Below are 16,613 nucleotides of genomic sequence, written 5' to 3' on the forward strand. Positions count from 1 at the left end.
ATTTGTAAAAATGGTTATGCCTCACATTTTTTATTTATTCAGCAAAGCTTTGTCGAAGCACTGGGCAAAGTGTCAAGAATTAAGCATAATCAGAGCCAATGCCTGTCCTCAAGTGGTGTACAGGTCATGGTCTAGCCAACCAAAAATAAAGAGAAAGTACAGTAGGTATTTCAAGCAGATGGGATTCAATATAGGGATTTGATTATCAAGGATTAAAGGCTAAAAGGGTTAGGATGCTGAGGTAACCAGTCGTTGGTGTCTACTACAAGGGCTGAGATAACTCAGATGTTAGTAAATACAAGAAGCAGGGATCAACATGAAGAGATGGAGCTGAGCTGGTGCTCAGCTTCGCTGGGTGTGGGGTGGGGGGGAGGGTGGTGGTGATTTCTATGCTGCTAGTGCTTAGACCACCAAGAGGGGTAGCTAGCTGGTCTGGAACTCTGAGGGGTATGGCACAACTGGTAATACGGGTGCAAAAGAAGCTGGAGACTAAAGCCAAAGTTGTCCTTGACTGCCTGGGAGAAGCTGACAGTTTTCAGCTCAGGAGGTAAATTTTTCTATCTTCTCTCCTTGTCAACTGCCATCAGTGACTACTACTCACAGGAATCACCCAGAAAGAGATTGATCTGAAAAACCTCATTTTCTGAATTTCTATCCCAGCGTCACAGAATAAAGTATGTAAGAGTAATCTTGATGCTGAGATTTAACAGGCAGATAACGTGCAAAATCTACACTTTTGGTCATTCAGCATCCACATCCATTTTCCATACTTTATTGAAACCTCCGTACAGAAAGGACAGCCTCATGCGTCTTCCTAACAAGACGGAAGCATTCTTCATAAAAACAAAAGCTCTCTCATCTCAGAAAGAGAAGACAGGAAGTCCCATGAGTAAACATACTCATCTCTGGACAATGTTATTCTTCTTCTAATTTACTCATATCCTGGCATGAATATTCTGTAACACAAAGACTAAGTTTGCCACTGAAAACAACGATTACATAAGATAACAGGGGAAAGATAAAAAAGAGAGAAATTTAGTTAATATGTATATTAAATATCATGAAGAAAATATGCTTAATTGCTACAGGCTTCAATTGCGTATCTGGTCCCAACAGCATAGGTGACATTTATACCTTCTTTGTTCTTTTCTCTATACCATGCCCCCTTTGCCCTCAGCTAGTCAGGATTCTATATCTGTTAGAGCGACATACACTCCATCTGGGAAGGACTTATCTGCAGCTCTGCTTTTGTTGAGTTAATCAAGTTTTCCACCAAATTTTACTACCAAAGAAAAGTGAAACAGCTAAGAGGCCCCCGAGATCTCTTGAGATGTACATATAGTGTCTATTTTGCTGTGACAACTCAGTTTCAGTCTAAGTTTAACCCTTAATAATAAGAATCAATAACCCCAACCAGCAGATACTTTCCATTCTTTGCCTCTGATTTCAGTGGCATAAGAGGCCCTATATGGTCAGATAGCAATCTCAACTCCCAACTCAGTGGAATGGAGTTGCTGAGTCTTAAGGTAGAAGCCTTCTTCTCTCTGACACTAAGATTTCATTAGATCCCAAAGTTGCAATATTAGAAAGCTCAAATTTAGAATGATTCATTCCCTGTATAACAAGATATGCCTCTCTGACTTCTGTTGTTTGATTTTTCAAATCCAATTATTCTTTATTGATTGCTTGCACAAAGCAGACTCTATGAAATAATGCCCCAACCTTGTAAGGATTTCTCCCAGTTGACATACTAACTGAATATTCTATTAGTGGAACTATTTCTGGGTGATCAGGTATGTATTAACATTAGTAAATTTCTTAAGAATTAATATCTCACTATTACTTCTTTTTCTGTTAAATGAGCATGTTGGTTAGAAGCAGTGTTGTTTAGAATACCATGATGGTGAATCAGAATTTCATTAGTTCTATGGGCAGTTGTACCGGCATAAACAAAACAAAACAAAACAAAACACTGCTAGCATGCTAACAGGAAAGAAAAACCTACTCAGAATAAGTCCTCATTTCAGTAAGGAGTTGCTTGCTCCTGCTTGATGGAAGATGATCAACTTGCCACCAGCTGGCTGCCTGGTCCCCTCATAGGATGGCCCAGATAAAGCTCTAAGCATTGGTCTATGCTGTAGGCTGCACACGCACTTGGCAGTGACAGTATTTATATCAGCCTTTATGAAGGGATATTCTTGTAGTTAAATACATATATAAGCTTCATTCTTCCTACAAAGACTTGGGACTGTGAGGAAGAAGTCTTACTGACTTCCACAGAATGAGTCACATATCAGTAGCAAAACCATAATCAACTAGCCAATGTGAAAGACTCTAAAGGTCAAAAGTTCTGATCACCACGTCATCTTGGCTTTGCATACGGTCCATGCACCACCTTGATCCTGGTAACTAAAACCTGCCACATTGACCTTGGGCTCTCCACGCCCTGTGATCCCTATTAAAGTTAGAAAGCCCATCTCAAAACCAGCTTTTTTTTCTCTGCCATCACCAGACTACAGAGGACAGCCACTGCACAGCCTTTCAAAGATGCTGGTGCCCCCTCTCTAGCACCTTTCTCAATGACTTCATGAAGTTGGTTCTCTCGGAAGATTTATTTAGGAGGGGGAACCAAGATAAGTAGCGTGGCTAAATGAGAGTGTACATGATAAATATTCTCTAACATCCTTAAACTTTTGGATTCTTTCGGTTACATTATGTTTATTATTTAGTAATTGTGAGCATAAGCATAAAAGCTCAGTTTCTGATCATCCTTACTCCAGACTGTAATAGCCTAGACAAGGGGCTGGCAAACTAGAGCCCAAGAATCAGACATGTCCACTGCCTATTTAAAGTTTTACTGGAACATAGCCGTGTTCTTTTGTTTATATTTTATCCATGGCAGCTTTCACACTACTAATACAGACTTGAGTAGTAACAGATTTCTAAATAAATTAACTAAATATATATTTGTACATATATAAACATCTAAAAATACGTGTGTGTGTGTGTGTGTGTGTGTGTGTGTGTGTGTGTGTGTGTATTCATCCAGCAATGTGTTCTAAAGGAAACGAGCATGCTCTGGGTGACTGCTTGGAAGACCCAAGGACCAACTCCTGTCATATCAAGGGGTGATCAAACCCTGACAGCCCGATTCACAAGTGCTGAAACATACTCGAGATGGGCTCAGACGTCAGACTGCCAACTTATTGATTTACAGTGAGAAATTCTTGTCACAGAGACCAGAAATATGGATGGGCATATGCTCAGCACATGCTTTCCTGCCATCAAGCTGTAGGAAAAGCCAAAACCTAGTAAGAAATCACTTTATTGAAATTTTTTTGAAAAATTATTGTCAAGCAGGACAAAAATATCCATAACTATATAATTAGTGCTTTTTCCATGTAGGTAAACTTGTATGAGGGTCGCAAGGCTGTTTGGCAACATGAAAAAAGAATACAGGAAGTGAGAATTGACTCTTTAATGGCATCAGGCTATCTGGATATGCTCATCATGTCGCAAAGGGGACGTTGTAAGTGGGAGAAGAAATTAATTGAATGCCAGTGCTGACAACTCTCTACAGTATCTCTATCATTTTTTTTAAATTGTACGTTAGGCTCTGAGGTACATGTGCAGCATGTACATGCAGGATTGTTGCATAGGTATATACATGGCAAGGTGGTTTGCTGCCTCCATCCCCCCATCACCTATATCTGGCATTTCTCCCCAGGTTATCCCTCCCCAACCTCCCTGCCCTCTGCTGTCCCTCCCCTATTCCACCCCAACAGACCCCAGTGTGTGATGCACCCCTCCCTGTGTTCATGTGTTCTCATTGTTCAACACCTACCTATGAGTGAGAACATGTGGTGTTTGATTTTCTGTTCTTGTGTCAGTTTGCTGAGAATGATGGTTTCCAGATTTATCCATGTCCCTACAAGGGATACAAATGTGTCGTTTTTTATGGCTGCATAGTATTCCATGGTGTATAGGTGCCACATTTCTTTGTCCAGTCTATTAGCAATAGGCATTTTGGTTGGTTCCAGTTCTTTGCTATTGTAAACAGTGCCACAATGAACATATGTGTGTATGTGTCATCATAATAGAACGATTTATATTCCTTTGGATATATACCTAGTAATGGGATTGCTGGATCAAATGGAATTTCTATTTCTAGGTCCTTGAGGAATCACCACACTGTCTTCCACAATGGTTGAACTAATGTACACTCCCACCAACAGTGTAAAATTGTTCCTATTTCTCCACATCCTCTCCAGCATCTGTTGTCTCCCAATTTCTTAACGATCACCATTCTAATTGGCATGGGATGGTATCTCAGTGTGGTTTTGTATTGCATTTCTCTAATGACCAGTGATGATGAGCATTTTTTCATATGTTTGTTGGCCTCATATATATCTTCTTTTGAAAAGTGTCTGTTCATGTCCTTCACCCACTTTTGGATGGGTTCGTTTGTTTTTTTCCTTATAAATCTGTTTTATTTCTTTGTAGATTCTGGCTATTAGCCCTTTGTCAGATGGGTAGATTGCAAAAATTTTTTCCCATTCTGTTGGTTGCCAATTCACTCTAATGATGGTTTATTTTGCTGTGCAGAAGTTCTGGAGTTTAATTAGATCCCATTTGCCTATTTTGGCTTTGGTTGCCAATGCTTTTGGTGTTTTAGTCATGAAGTCCTTGCCTATGCCTATGTCCTGAATGGTTTTGCCTAGGTTTTCTTTTAGGGTTTTTATAGTGTTAGGTCTTAGGTTTAAGTCTTGAATCCATCTGGAGTTAATTTTAGTGTAAGGTATCAGGAAGGGGTCCAGTTTCTGCTTTTGGCACATGGCTAGCCAGTTTTCCCAACACCATTGATTAAACAGGGATACTTTCTCCATTGTTTGTTTTTGTCAGGTTTGTCAAAGATCAGATGGTTGTAGATGTGTGGCATTGCCTCCAAGGTCTGTTCCATTGGTCTATATCTCTGTTTTGGTACCAGTACCATGCTGTTTTGATTACTGTAACCTTGTAGTATAGTTTGAAGTCAGATAGCATGATGCCTCCAGCTTTGTTCTTTTTGCTTAGGATTGTCCTGGCTATGCAGGCTCTCTTTTGGTTCCATATGAAGTTTAAGGTGGTATTTTCCAGTTCTGTGAAGAAGGTCATTGGTAGCTCGCTGGGGATAGCATTGATCTATAAATTACTTTGGGCAGTATGGCCATTTTCATGATATTGATTCTTCCTAACCATGGGCGTGGAATGTTTTTCCATCCATTTGTGTCCTCTCTTATTTCCTTGAGCAGTGGTTTGTAACTTTCCTTGAAGAAGTCCTTCACAGCCTTTGTTTGTTGTATTCCTAGGTATTTTATTCACTTTGTAGCTACTATGAATTGGAGTGTGTTTTGATTTGGCTTGCTGTTGGTCTGTTGTATAGGAATGCTTGTAATTTCTGCACATTGATTTTATGTCCTGAGACTTTGCTGAAGTTGCTTATCAGTTTAAGGAGATTTTGGGCTGAGACGATGGGGTCTTCTAAATATACAATCGTGTCATCTGCAAATAGAGAAAATTTTACTTCCTTCTTTCCTAATTGAGTACTTTTTATTTCTTTTTCTTGCCTGAATGCTCTGGCTAGAGCTTCTAATACTATATTGAATAGGAGTGGTGAGAGAGGACATCCTTGCCTAGTGCCAGATTTCAAAGGAAATGCTTCCAGTTTTTGCCCATTCAGTATGATATTGACTGTGGGTTTGTCGTAAATAGCTTTTATTATTTTGAGATACATTCCATCAATACCTAGTTTATTGAAGGCTTTTAGCATAAAGGGATGTTGAATTTTGTTAAAGGCCTTCTCTGCATGAGTTGAGTTAATCATGTGGTTTTTGTCTTTGGTCCGTTTATGTGGTGGATTACATTTACAGAATTGCATATGTTGAACCAGCCTTGCATCCCTGGTATGAAGCCTACTTGATCACGATGGATAAGTTTTTGATGTGCTATTGCAATTGGCTTGCCAGTATTTTATTGAAGATTTTTGCATCTATGTTCATCATGGATATTGGCCTGAAGTTTTCTTTTTTTGTTGTGTCTCTGCTGGGTTTTGGTATCAGGATGATGTTGGTCTCATAAAATGATTTGGGAAGGATTTCCTCCTTTTGGATTGTTTGGAATAGTTTCAGAAGGAGTGGTACCAGCTCCTTTTGAATGTCTGGTAGAATTGGGCTGTGAAACCACCTGGACCTGGGCTTTTTTTTGGTTGGTAGGCAATTAATTGCTGCCTCAGCTTCAGCCCTTATTATTGGTCTATTCAACGTTTCAACTTCTTCCAGGTTTACGCTTGGGAGTGTGCAAGTGTCCAGGAATTTATCCATTTCTTCCAGATTTACTGGTTTATGTGCATAGAGTTGTTTGCAGTCATCTCTGATGGTGGTTTGTATTTCTGTGGAATGGGTGGTGATATCCCCTTTATCGTTTTTTATTGCATCTATTTGATTCTTCTCTCTTTTCTTTTTTGTTAATCTGGCTAGTGGTCTGTCTACTTTGTTGATCTTTTCAAAACACCAGCTCCTGGATTTATTGATTTTTTGAAGGATTTTTTGTGTCTCCATCTCCTTCAGTTCTGCTCTGGTCTTAGTTATTTCTTATCTTCCATTAGCTTTTGAGTTTCTTTGATCTTGCTCTCATAGCTCTTTCAATTTTGATGATAGGGTGTTGATTTTAGATCTTTCATCACTTCACATGTGGGCATTTGTTGCTATAAATTTTCTTCTAGGCACTGCTTTAAATGTGTCCCACAGATTCTGGTAAGTTGTGCCTTCATTCTCCATGGTTTTGAAGAACATCTTTATTTCTGCCTTCATTTCATTGTTTATCCAGTTGACATTCAGGAGCCAGCTGTTCAGTTTCCTTGAAGTTGTGAGTTTCAATCCTGAGTTCTAATTTGATTGCACTGTGGTCTGAGAGACTGTTTGTTATGATTTCCATTCTTTTGCATTTGCTGAGGAGTGATTTACCTCCAATTATGTGGTCAGTCTAGAGTAGGTGTGATGTGGTGCTTAGAAGAATGTATATTCTGTGGGTTTGGGTGGGAGCGTTCTGTAGATGTCTATTAGGTTTGCTTGGTCCAGATCTGCATGCAAGTTGTTGGTATCCTTGTTAATTTTCTGTCTCATTGATATGTCTAATATTGACAGTGGAGTGTTAAAGTCTTCCACTATTATTGTGTGGGAGTCTAAGTCTCTTTGTAGGTCATTAGGAACTTGCTTTACGTATCTGGGTGCTCCTGTATTGGGTGCGTATAAATTTAGGATTGTTAGTTCTTCTTGTTGCATTGATCCTTTTACCATTATGTAATGTCCTTCTTTGTCTCTTTTGAACTTTGCCGATTTAAAGTCCATTTTACCAGAGACTAGGATTACAATTCCTAGTTCTTTTTGCTCTCCATTTGCTTGGTAAATCTTCCTCCATCTCTTTATTTTGAGCCTATGTGTGTCCTTGCACATGAGATGAGTTTCCTGAATACAGCACACTGATGGGTCTTGACTTTTTATCCAATTTGCCAGTTTGTGTCTTTTGATTGGGGCATTTAGCCCATTTATATTTAAGATAATATTGTTATGTGTGAATTTGATCCTGCCATTTTGATGCTAGCTGGATGTTTTGCCCATTAGTTGACACATTTTTTTCATTGTGTCGATGGTCTTTACCATTTGGTATGTTTTTGGAGTGGCTGGTACTGGTTGTTCCTTTCCACATTTAGTGCTTTTTTCAGGAGCTCTTGTAAGGCAGGCATGGTGGAGATGAAATCTCTCAGCAATTGCTTCTTTGCAAAGGATTTTATTTCTTCTTTGCTTATGAAGTTTAGTTTTGCTGGATATGAAATTCTAGGTTGCAAGTTCTTTTCTTTAAGGATGTTGAATATTGGCACCCACTCTCTTCTGGCCTGTAGGGTTTCTGCTGAGAGATCCGCTGTGAGTCTGATGGGCTTCCCTTTGGGGGTAACCCACCTTTCTCTCTGGCTGCCCTTAGCATTTTTTCCTTCATTTCAACCCTGGTGAATCTGACAATTATGTGCCTTGGGGTTGCTCTTCTTGAGGAATATCTTTGTGGTGTTCTCTGTATTTCCTGGACTTAAATGTTGGCTTGCCTTGCTAGGTTGGGGAAGTTCTCCCAGATAATATCCTGAAGAGTGTTTTCCAGTTTGGACTTATTTTCTCCTATGTTATCTCTATCATAAGAAGAACCTTAACAGCTGAGACCAGAATTAATGTCTGATATTCCTTTCTCTATACCTCTACAAATGATCAACTTTCATTTTATTGAAATTGTGCCTTTATAGGTGTGTTGATTATGAAGCCACATAACCTCCTACCTCTTTCGTATGATGTTTCCTATCTCAGTTCTCTTGTACTACATGGTAATTTTATATTTGCATACTCAGAGAAAAATCTATTTCAAACATGGTATTTTCTATATAAGAGTGCTTTAGGGATTGGATAAAACAATTTATGTAAGTACCTAGTATAATGTCAAGGACATAGTAGGTGCTCAATAAGTGAAAATAATGTTATAATGGAAGTGGCAGATATGAATGTAATCAACTATACAACAATGTAAGGTATGTTATGCTATAAAAGTGAAGTGAACAAAGCGCTATGGGAACACATAAGTGAAATAGTCTCAGTAACTTTAGCTGTTCAACACATGCAGCTGTAAATCACTTCCTCAGTGTCTTTGTCATTTTTCTCTGACTATATCCCAGAGCATAAATGCCAGACTTCATGTGGGGCCCAGAATTTAATACTATACCTTAGAATATTGTTCAGTTTATGCTGAGTACAGTATAAACCTCATCTCTCTGTTAACTCAGACTAAGCCAAGCATCACTGCTGCTCAAATTGAGCTTGTGGTCACCCAAACCCTGTGTTTTTTGTTATGCAAATGTTTTTCACACCAAGGGCCTCCAATCCTGGTCTTGTAGGGCTGTGTAAAAACAAAACCAAAAATAAATCTAAAACAGTACCTTCCATTGAAATTATATTTGATTCTAAACCATGGATACTCTATTTTCCTTCTGATGTCATAGTGTCATGGTTTATACTTTGAACTAGAAAATTGAAAGTCACAGCCTGATCTGCAGCCAACAAACTCTGTTGGTTCTTCCAAAATTTTCCTATATCTGACTTCCTCCTTTTATGCCTACTACTTCATTTGTTTAGTTTTATTTAACAGTTGCATAGTTCTTATTTAGTGGCATGCACTGCTCTAAACACTTTATAAATACTAACTCATTTTATCTGCCTAACAACCCTATGAGGAACAACCCTATTATCCTTAAAGCATAGAGACACTAGTAATTCTCCCAATGTTGCAAATCTGACATGTGGATATAAACCCAGGCAGTCTGGCTCCCAGACATCAGCTGGACCCAGCGTGATCTATGGCCTCTTAACTCAGTTTCCCATTATCCTTACCATAAGCTAATACAACAGCCTACCTACTAATCTCCCTGTCTTCAGTGTGGCCTTTCCCCATTTGAACTCGTCATCTACATTGTAGACAAAACATTTCTAAACCACAGATACATTGATATAATTCCTGAGCTTAAAACCCTGAGATACCTCCCTAGAGATAGGAGATAAGTTATTTATTATGGGGAACAGTCTGTAATAATTGGCAGAACATTCATGGCTGTTCATAACCTGCCTTCAATCTTCTAGTCTAGCCTTATCTACTACTTTCCCACTAATCCCTTAATGGACTCTCTCCTTCAACCATATTAGACACCAAATGCTATTGCCCTAATATACCCTAAATGTTTCTACGTTTATATTACTCACTCTAACTAGAACATCTTCACCACTACCCTGAAAACTACTGCTTATAACATATGCACACACACACACACCCAAAAATATATATATTACATGTATATCCATACTTATGGAATTCACATCAGACAGCAAATCTCTGATCAAATGTCTTTGACAAAATTTATAGAATTACACTTAATGCATAGTAAATTATTCATGCCTTTATGTTTCTATACCACTCTGTTCCTTCTATAAAAATGATTTTCAAATACTGTCATATACTCTGTTATATACATATCTATCTCTCCAACTGGATTGTAAAATTTTTGAGACCGTGAGCTGGGTTCTACACATTTTCTATTGTTAATATTTAGCATATTTGGGATTTAGAACATTAAGTTAAAAAAATTGAACTGAACTTTAATAAATAATATGTTTAAACAATTTAAGCAAAATATTCGTTGTAATTTTTAGATATATTTAGTTGTAAATACCTGAGTGCTTTTTGTGTCATGAAAGCATACTAGAATATTAAGAATGATTTATTCAGTGAGATATAATTATAGGTTTTTATCATGTTTGCCCTATAACTCTACTGTGTTTTATAACTTTTCTATTACGATTTTTAATTTTCAAAAGTGTTGTTTTCATATCTGAAATTTTATTTTGGTGATTTTGGCTGTATTTCAAGCACAATGTGATCTTTTAAAATCTTTACGCTGCTTATCAAACTTGTCTCCAATTAAAATTTAGAACATGAAATTCCTGTGGTCCCATGGTAACCACAAAAAAGCCTGGACAAAATAGAAACAGTACTTCTCTATTGATAGCAAAGAAGAATATGCAATGAATCTTTGTTAAACTAAATTTCAGAAAGAAATGAGCCCTTCATAATGAGGAGAGAGCCTCAGCATCATCTAAACCTGAAGTCAGGTTACAAGTCTGAGTATAGGTGGATGGATGCTGGTAGAAGCCACATTGAGACAAAGAGATTCTAAAAAATGAAAAGAAATCAGCTGAGTCTGAGATGACAGTTTGGGCTGGTGAGATTTTTTTAGAATCTGTAAGAGCGGCAAATATAAAAATAAATCATGTGGCCCAATAAGTCTCTTTCCCTAACCAAACACTGAATTTTGCCATGAAAGAAACAATGAAAGGTATTCTTTTAAGTAGAGAGATAGCAATGTTCCCACACATCTTCAAAATTCTTATATTGTAGAAACCTGATGGAGTTAAAACAAGGGTGAACAAAAAAGTAAAAATAACCAATATTTAGTTGTCTCTTAGGTCACATATTGTCTTGGTTAATGGAACATGGAGGTGAAGCAACAAAAATTTAGCCTGGGCAAATCACTTAGTTCTATCTAAATTGAAGCTCAAACTTACTCCAGCAGGCCCTTATCCCAATCCCCAGACAGAAGAAAGAACTTACATTTTTTTATGAGTAAATAATGCAATAAAAACTAAATTATATACAACCTCCATAATGTGAAAAAAAATTATAAGGCATACAAAGAAAAAGTGACTCATAATCAGGAAAAAGCATAGCTATTAAAAGAAAACCCATGTATAACCCAATTAAGGGAATCAGCAATTATTTTAAAACCAATTTTCTAAATATGATAAGTAATCTGCAGAAAAATACATATATAATAAAAAATATGGTATTTCAGAAGAGATATGAGAACTATATGAAATAAACAAAAGAAACTATAATATTTAAAATCCAAAATTTATCCAATGGTTTTAATATTAGATGAGACATGACCAGAAAAAAACAGTAGATTTGAATATAGGTCCATAGAAATTATTCAAACTGAAGCAGAGAGAAAAGGAAATGATTGAAGAAAATAAATAGATTGAAGAAAATAAAATCAGTAATACAAGCCACCTGATATATTTGTATCTGCCATTCCGGAAGGAGCGCAAAGGCAGAATGAGGAAGACCAAAATTACTTCAAGAAATATTAGGCAAAAGCTTTCCAAATTTAATATAAAATGTCAACCCACAAATTCAAGAAATTTAACAAACTTCACTTTGGACTAATGCAAAAAAAAACTAATCTAGGCACAACACAATCAAGTTTTTGAAAACAAGATATAAAGAATAAGTTTGAAAAGAATTCAGATATAAAAACATACTACCTCCAGGTGTACAAAAAATAATAAAAATGAGTATTAACTTCTCATCAGAAAAAAAAAAAGCAAGCTAAAAGACAACAAAACATTATCTTGAGTGTCAAAGAAAGAAAGCAATTATCTCAGTGAGCTTGGGCGGCTACAATTACCATGTACTCAATGGCTTTAAAAAAAAAAACGTTTATTTCTCACAGTTCTGGAGGCTAGAAGTCCAAGATAAGGGTGTTGACATGGTTGGATTTTGGTGAGGGCCCTTTTTTAGGTCAGATAGTTTAGCTGACTTCTTCTTATATCCTCACATAGCTGAAAGAAAATAAGCTAACTCTCTGATCTTTTCTCATATGGGCATTAATCCCATTCATTAGGACTCTAAAATCCAGTTTATCCAACTGTCTCAATATCAGATTGGACACTACCTTCATAACTTAATCACTTCCCAAAGAACTCATCTCCAAATATCATCACATTGGAAATTAAATTTTAACATACAAACTTTGGGGAGATACAACATTCTGTCCATAATAGTTATGTCAACCTAGAATTCTACCACCAGCAGAAATATTCTTCAAAACAAAGGTGACATGAATACATTTTAAAATCAAGAAAACTTTAAAGGATTCATCACCAGCCAAAATGATGCATAGTACAAATTATTTAATAAAGAACTTATATCTAAAATAAAGAATTCCTGAGCAAATGGTTAAAAGGCTTAAGCAGACACTTAGGCTGAGGTGGGAGGATTACTTAAGACTCAGTGTTTAAGAACAGCCTGGGCAACATAGCAAGATTCTATCTCTAAAAATCTTTTTTTTTAAATAACCAAGCATGGTGGCAGTGCCTACAGTCCTAGCTACTTGAAACACAGAGGAAGGAGGATCACTAGAGCTGAGGAATTTGAGGCTGCAGTGAGCTATAATCATGCCACTGCACTCTAGCCTACGTGATAGAATAAGACCCTGTCTCAAGAAAAAAAAGACCTAAAATAGGTACTGAATAAATGATAAAGTGTATTTTAGAATAAATTATTAGAAAAAAGAAGCAAATTAAAACCACAATAAGAAACATTATACCCACCAGAATGGCTAAATTTAAGAAAACTGACAATACAAAATTTTGGTAGGGACACAGAACAACTAGAATTTTCAAATATTTCTGGTAGGGGAGACGTCAAGTTTCTTATAAAGTAAAACATGCACATGACCCAGCAATTTTATCACTGAAGAAACAAAAATATATGTGCACACACAAAAAATATATATATGGAGTATTATTTTTAAAGGTCAAAAAATAAAAACAAATTTAACATCCAGCAACAGGAAAATAGATAAACAAAAATCATAACAGAATATAAAAAATGATCTACTGAACACAGAATAATGTGGATAAGTCTCAAAAGAATTATGTTAAGAAAAAGAATTCAAACACAAAAGAGTACACACATTTTTATTCATGCACAGTTCAAGAACAGGCAAAACTAATTTATGATGGTAGAAATAGCATTCTATAGTTTCATTGTACTTTTGTCAAAACTAATCACCTGGTAGGTTTAAAATGTGCCCATGTTCACTGTACATATACCTCTACAAGTAAATATCAATCTCTACTGATGAATAAAGACAACTGTCTTCAAGCATTCTAGTTACATCCCTCAAGGTTTGTGTCTTTTGCAAATTATTCAAATAAATTCCATTGCAGTTGGTAACGTTACAGAATTTGATGTGGCTAAGCACTATACGTTTTTGTTTATCACTAGAGGTTAACCTCCAGCAGGTTATCAATGTAAATTAACATGTTTTAATGTACACTTACTATATAAATCTCAAATTCAACATTCTTAGATGTAGGCTAAAAACTCTCAATCATGCCTAGTTCCATTAGAAATCATTTCCATTCAAAATCTGCCCCTCTCCCTCTCTAGTTGTGACACCAAGTAGAGCTGCAAAACTTTCCTTTATAATTTCAAAGTTGGGCCACTGATCCAGGTCTAGCTATAAAAGCACTTAATTTCTCTGTCCTAGTGATTATTCCAGCATAGGCAGGTGACTCAATCTGGACCAACAGGGTTTTTTCTCAGAAACATTTCATGTAGAGTAAGAGGAAAAGGGACTCTTTTTAAGTATAGTTCTGGAAAAATATAAATCAGGGACTGCTGGCAGTCTTCTTTTTTACTGCATCAGGAAAGTTTATAGTAAAGCAATATAAAGTCAAGTGAAAGCAAACATATGAAACAAGGAGAGTTCTCTTTACACTGAAGCTCCAATTTCCTACCTAGCTCACTATATGAAGAACCAACTTGGTTTCCTGAGCCATAAAAATCTCCACTCTGTTCCACTACCTTGAACTAGATTTCTGTCTCTTGGAATTTAAAGAATCCAGAGTAACATTTCATATTATCATTGAAATAATGAAATACTTTTTCATACATTACTAAAAAAAAAAATCAAGAAAACTTTGACTAAGGTGTTTTAATAGTTTGAAAACATTTTTTAAAAATTTAGTATTATCACTATTAGAACCTATTAATTTCTACTTCTTTTGCTCTATGTTTGAAAATTATTTATTTAGCATTCTATTATAAATAGCAATGAATATTAATGTCAAGTCCAATAACAAGTAATTTTCAATATCTTCCTTTTGAAAAATTGGGAATTCTGGGAAAATGGCAGTGACAGCATTATTTTTTAATGTTGCCAAATCGCCCATCAAAACAGACAGGTTTATGTGAGTGATGGGCCAAAAATTAAATGAATAACTTCCACAACTAAACTGGCATGTTATCTCAACAAACCCCAAATATGAGCTATGTAGGGTAGGGGCAGGGCAGGATCCATATAAATACTATACAGGTATGCATAAAGAAGACGGAAGGAATGAGGTATCTGACGTATTTGAAAAGAAGAAAACCTGAAAATAGCCAAAGCTACACACTAGAACTCGTGACAGGCCAATTTTAGAACAGCAGCTGAGAACGTGAGATGTTTTGTGAGTAAGGGTTGCAGAAACGAAAGCAGTGTAGGCCATATCTATGATGTCTTAAAACTAATTATTTAAATCTTTCTTCCTGGACAAAGTCCTACAGTGAGGAGAAAATGAGGAACAAAATACAAATTGACCAGGACACAGGAAAATAAATGTATGAGTCAGGTAGGGCTGCCATAACAAAATACCATAGACTGAGTGGCTGAAATAACATTTACTTTCTGACAGTTCTGGAAGATAGAAATCCAAGATCAAAGTGCCAGAAAATTTGGTTTCTGTTGACTGCATTCTTCTTGGTTTACAGACAGTCATCTTCTCACTATGTCTTGACATGCCCTTGCCTCCTTGTGGTTGTGAAGGGAGAGAGACCTCTATAATGTCTCTTCCTTTTCTAAGGACCCAGTCCTATTGCAGTAAGGCCCCAGCCTATCGCCTCACTTAACCCTCATTACTTTCTTATAGGCCACATCTTCAAATCAGCCACATTGAAAATTATGCCTTCAACATATGAATTTGGGGACAGGAGGAGACAAAATACAGTCCATTACAAGGGATCAAAGAAAATAGAAGTTCTATGTAAAAGTGAAGAGAAGTATTATACAAAAACAAGAAACCCCTAGAAGTATGGAATCACATTTGTTAACACTTCATAAAAATAACATAATAAAATTGTAGAGTGATAAAGAGAATGGCTGTCCTGTCCCATCCCCTTCCTTCTAAAATTTAGGAAGTAAAAACAAACAACAGAAAGTAATTGTGGCTGAATCCCAAACAATATTACCATAATTAAAAGGATAATAAAGAACAAAATAACACATTTACAGGAAGAAAAAAAGGCCCACACAGGCATGTCTGTGAAGCAGATAACAACTGTAAACTAATATTTCAAAATCAGCCAAAGAAAATAAAGAAAACAAAATATGAAAATAAATATATAAATCAGAATTACAAAATAAATAAGGAAAGACGTCTGGTTTTAGGTCCAACACACAAAGAGCTTAGGAGTCATCACGGACACCCACAAAAAAAAAAAAAAAAAAAAAAAAAAAAAAAAAAAAAAAAAAAAAAAAAAAAAAAAAAAAAAAAAAAAAAAAAGCGGTGAACAAACTAAAAATTAATGACTTTTCTTAGATTCATCAGAGAATTGAGGTCACAAGGCAAAACGCCAAACCAAAATCTGGAAAGACATGTGAATATAGAGAATCAAGCTGAGATCAGATTACCTGAAGCTGAAGCTGTGTGAGCCAGTAATTGACAGAAACAGTTAAATAGTTATTTTTACGAATTGCTAGAGGTAGAATGTGGATTAGCAGGAGAGATAAAAACACTCGGGAACTAGTTTTAGGTAGACTTCCACACTTGAGTGAGTTTTACTTCCAGAAACCCAACTATGTTGTCATGGCTAAAATCAGAGAAAAATCCTGTCCTGTTTCTGATAGGAGAAAGGAAAATGTGATCACTTAGAAATACATCCAGAGTGTTTTCCATAACAAAGGACTGCCTTCCAAGGGAAGCTACATTACCTGAGGTTTGCCTACTTGTAGAAAAGTCAATTGGCTACCTCAAATCCCCTCTAGCCTTCCTGTCTCCCATAAAGGGAGAGGAAAAAAGGCCAAGAAGCATTTCTTTTTTTTTTTTTTTTCTTTCTATGTGAGCATTTTTAAAATTTATTATTTTATTATTTTTTTTCCCATT

Source organism: Cebus imitator, unplaced genomic scaffold, assembly GCF_001604975.1.
Source record: "Cebus imitator isolate Cc_AM_T3 unplaced genomic scaffold, Cebus_imitator-1.0 Scaffold257, whole genome shotgun sequence".
Lineage (NCBI taxonomy): Eukaryota > Metazoa > Chordata > Mammalia > Primates > Cebidae > Cebus > Cebus imitator.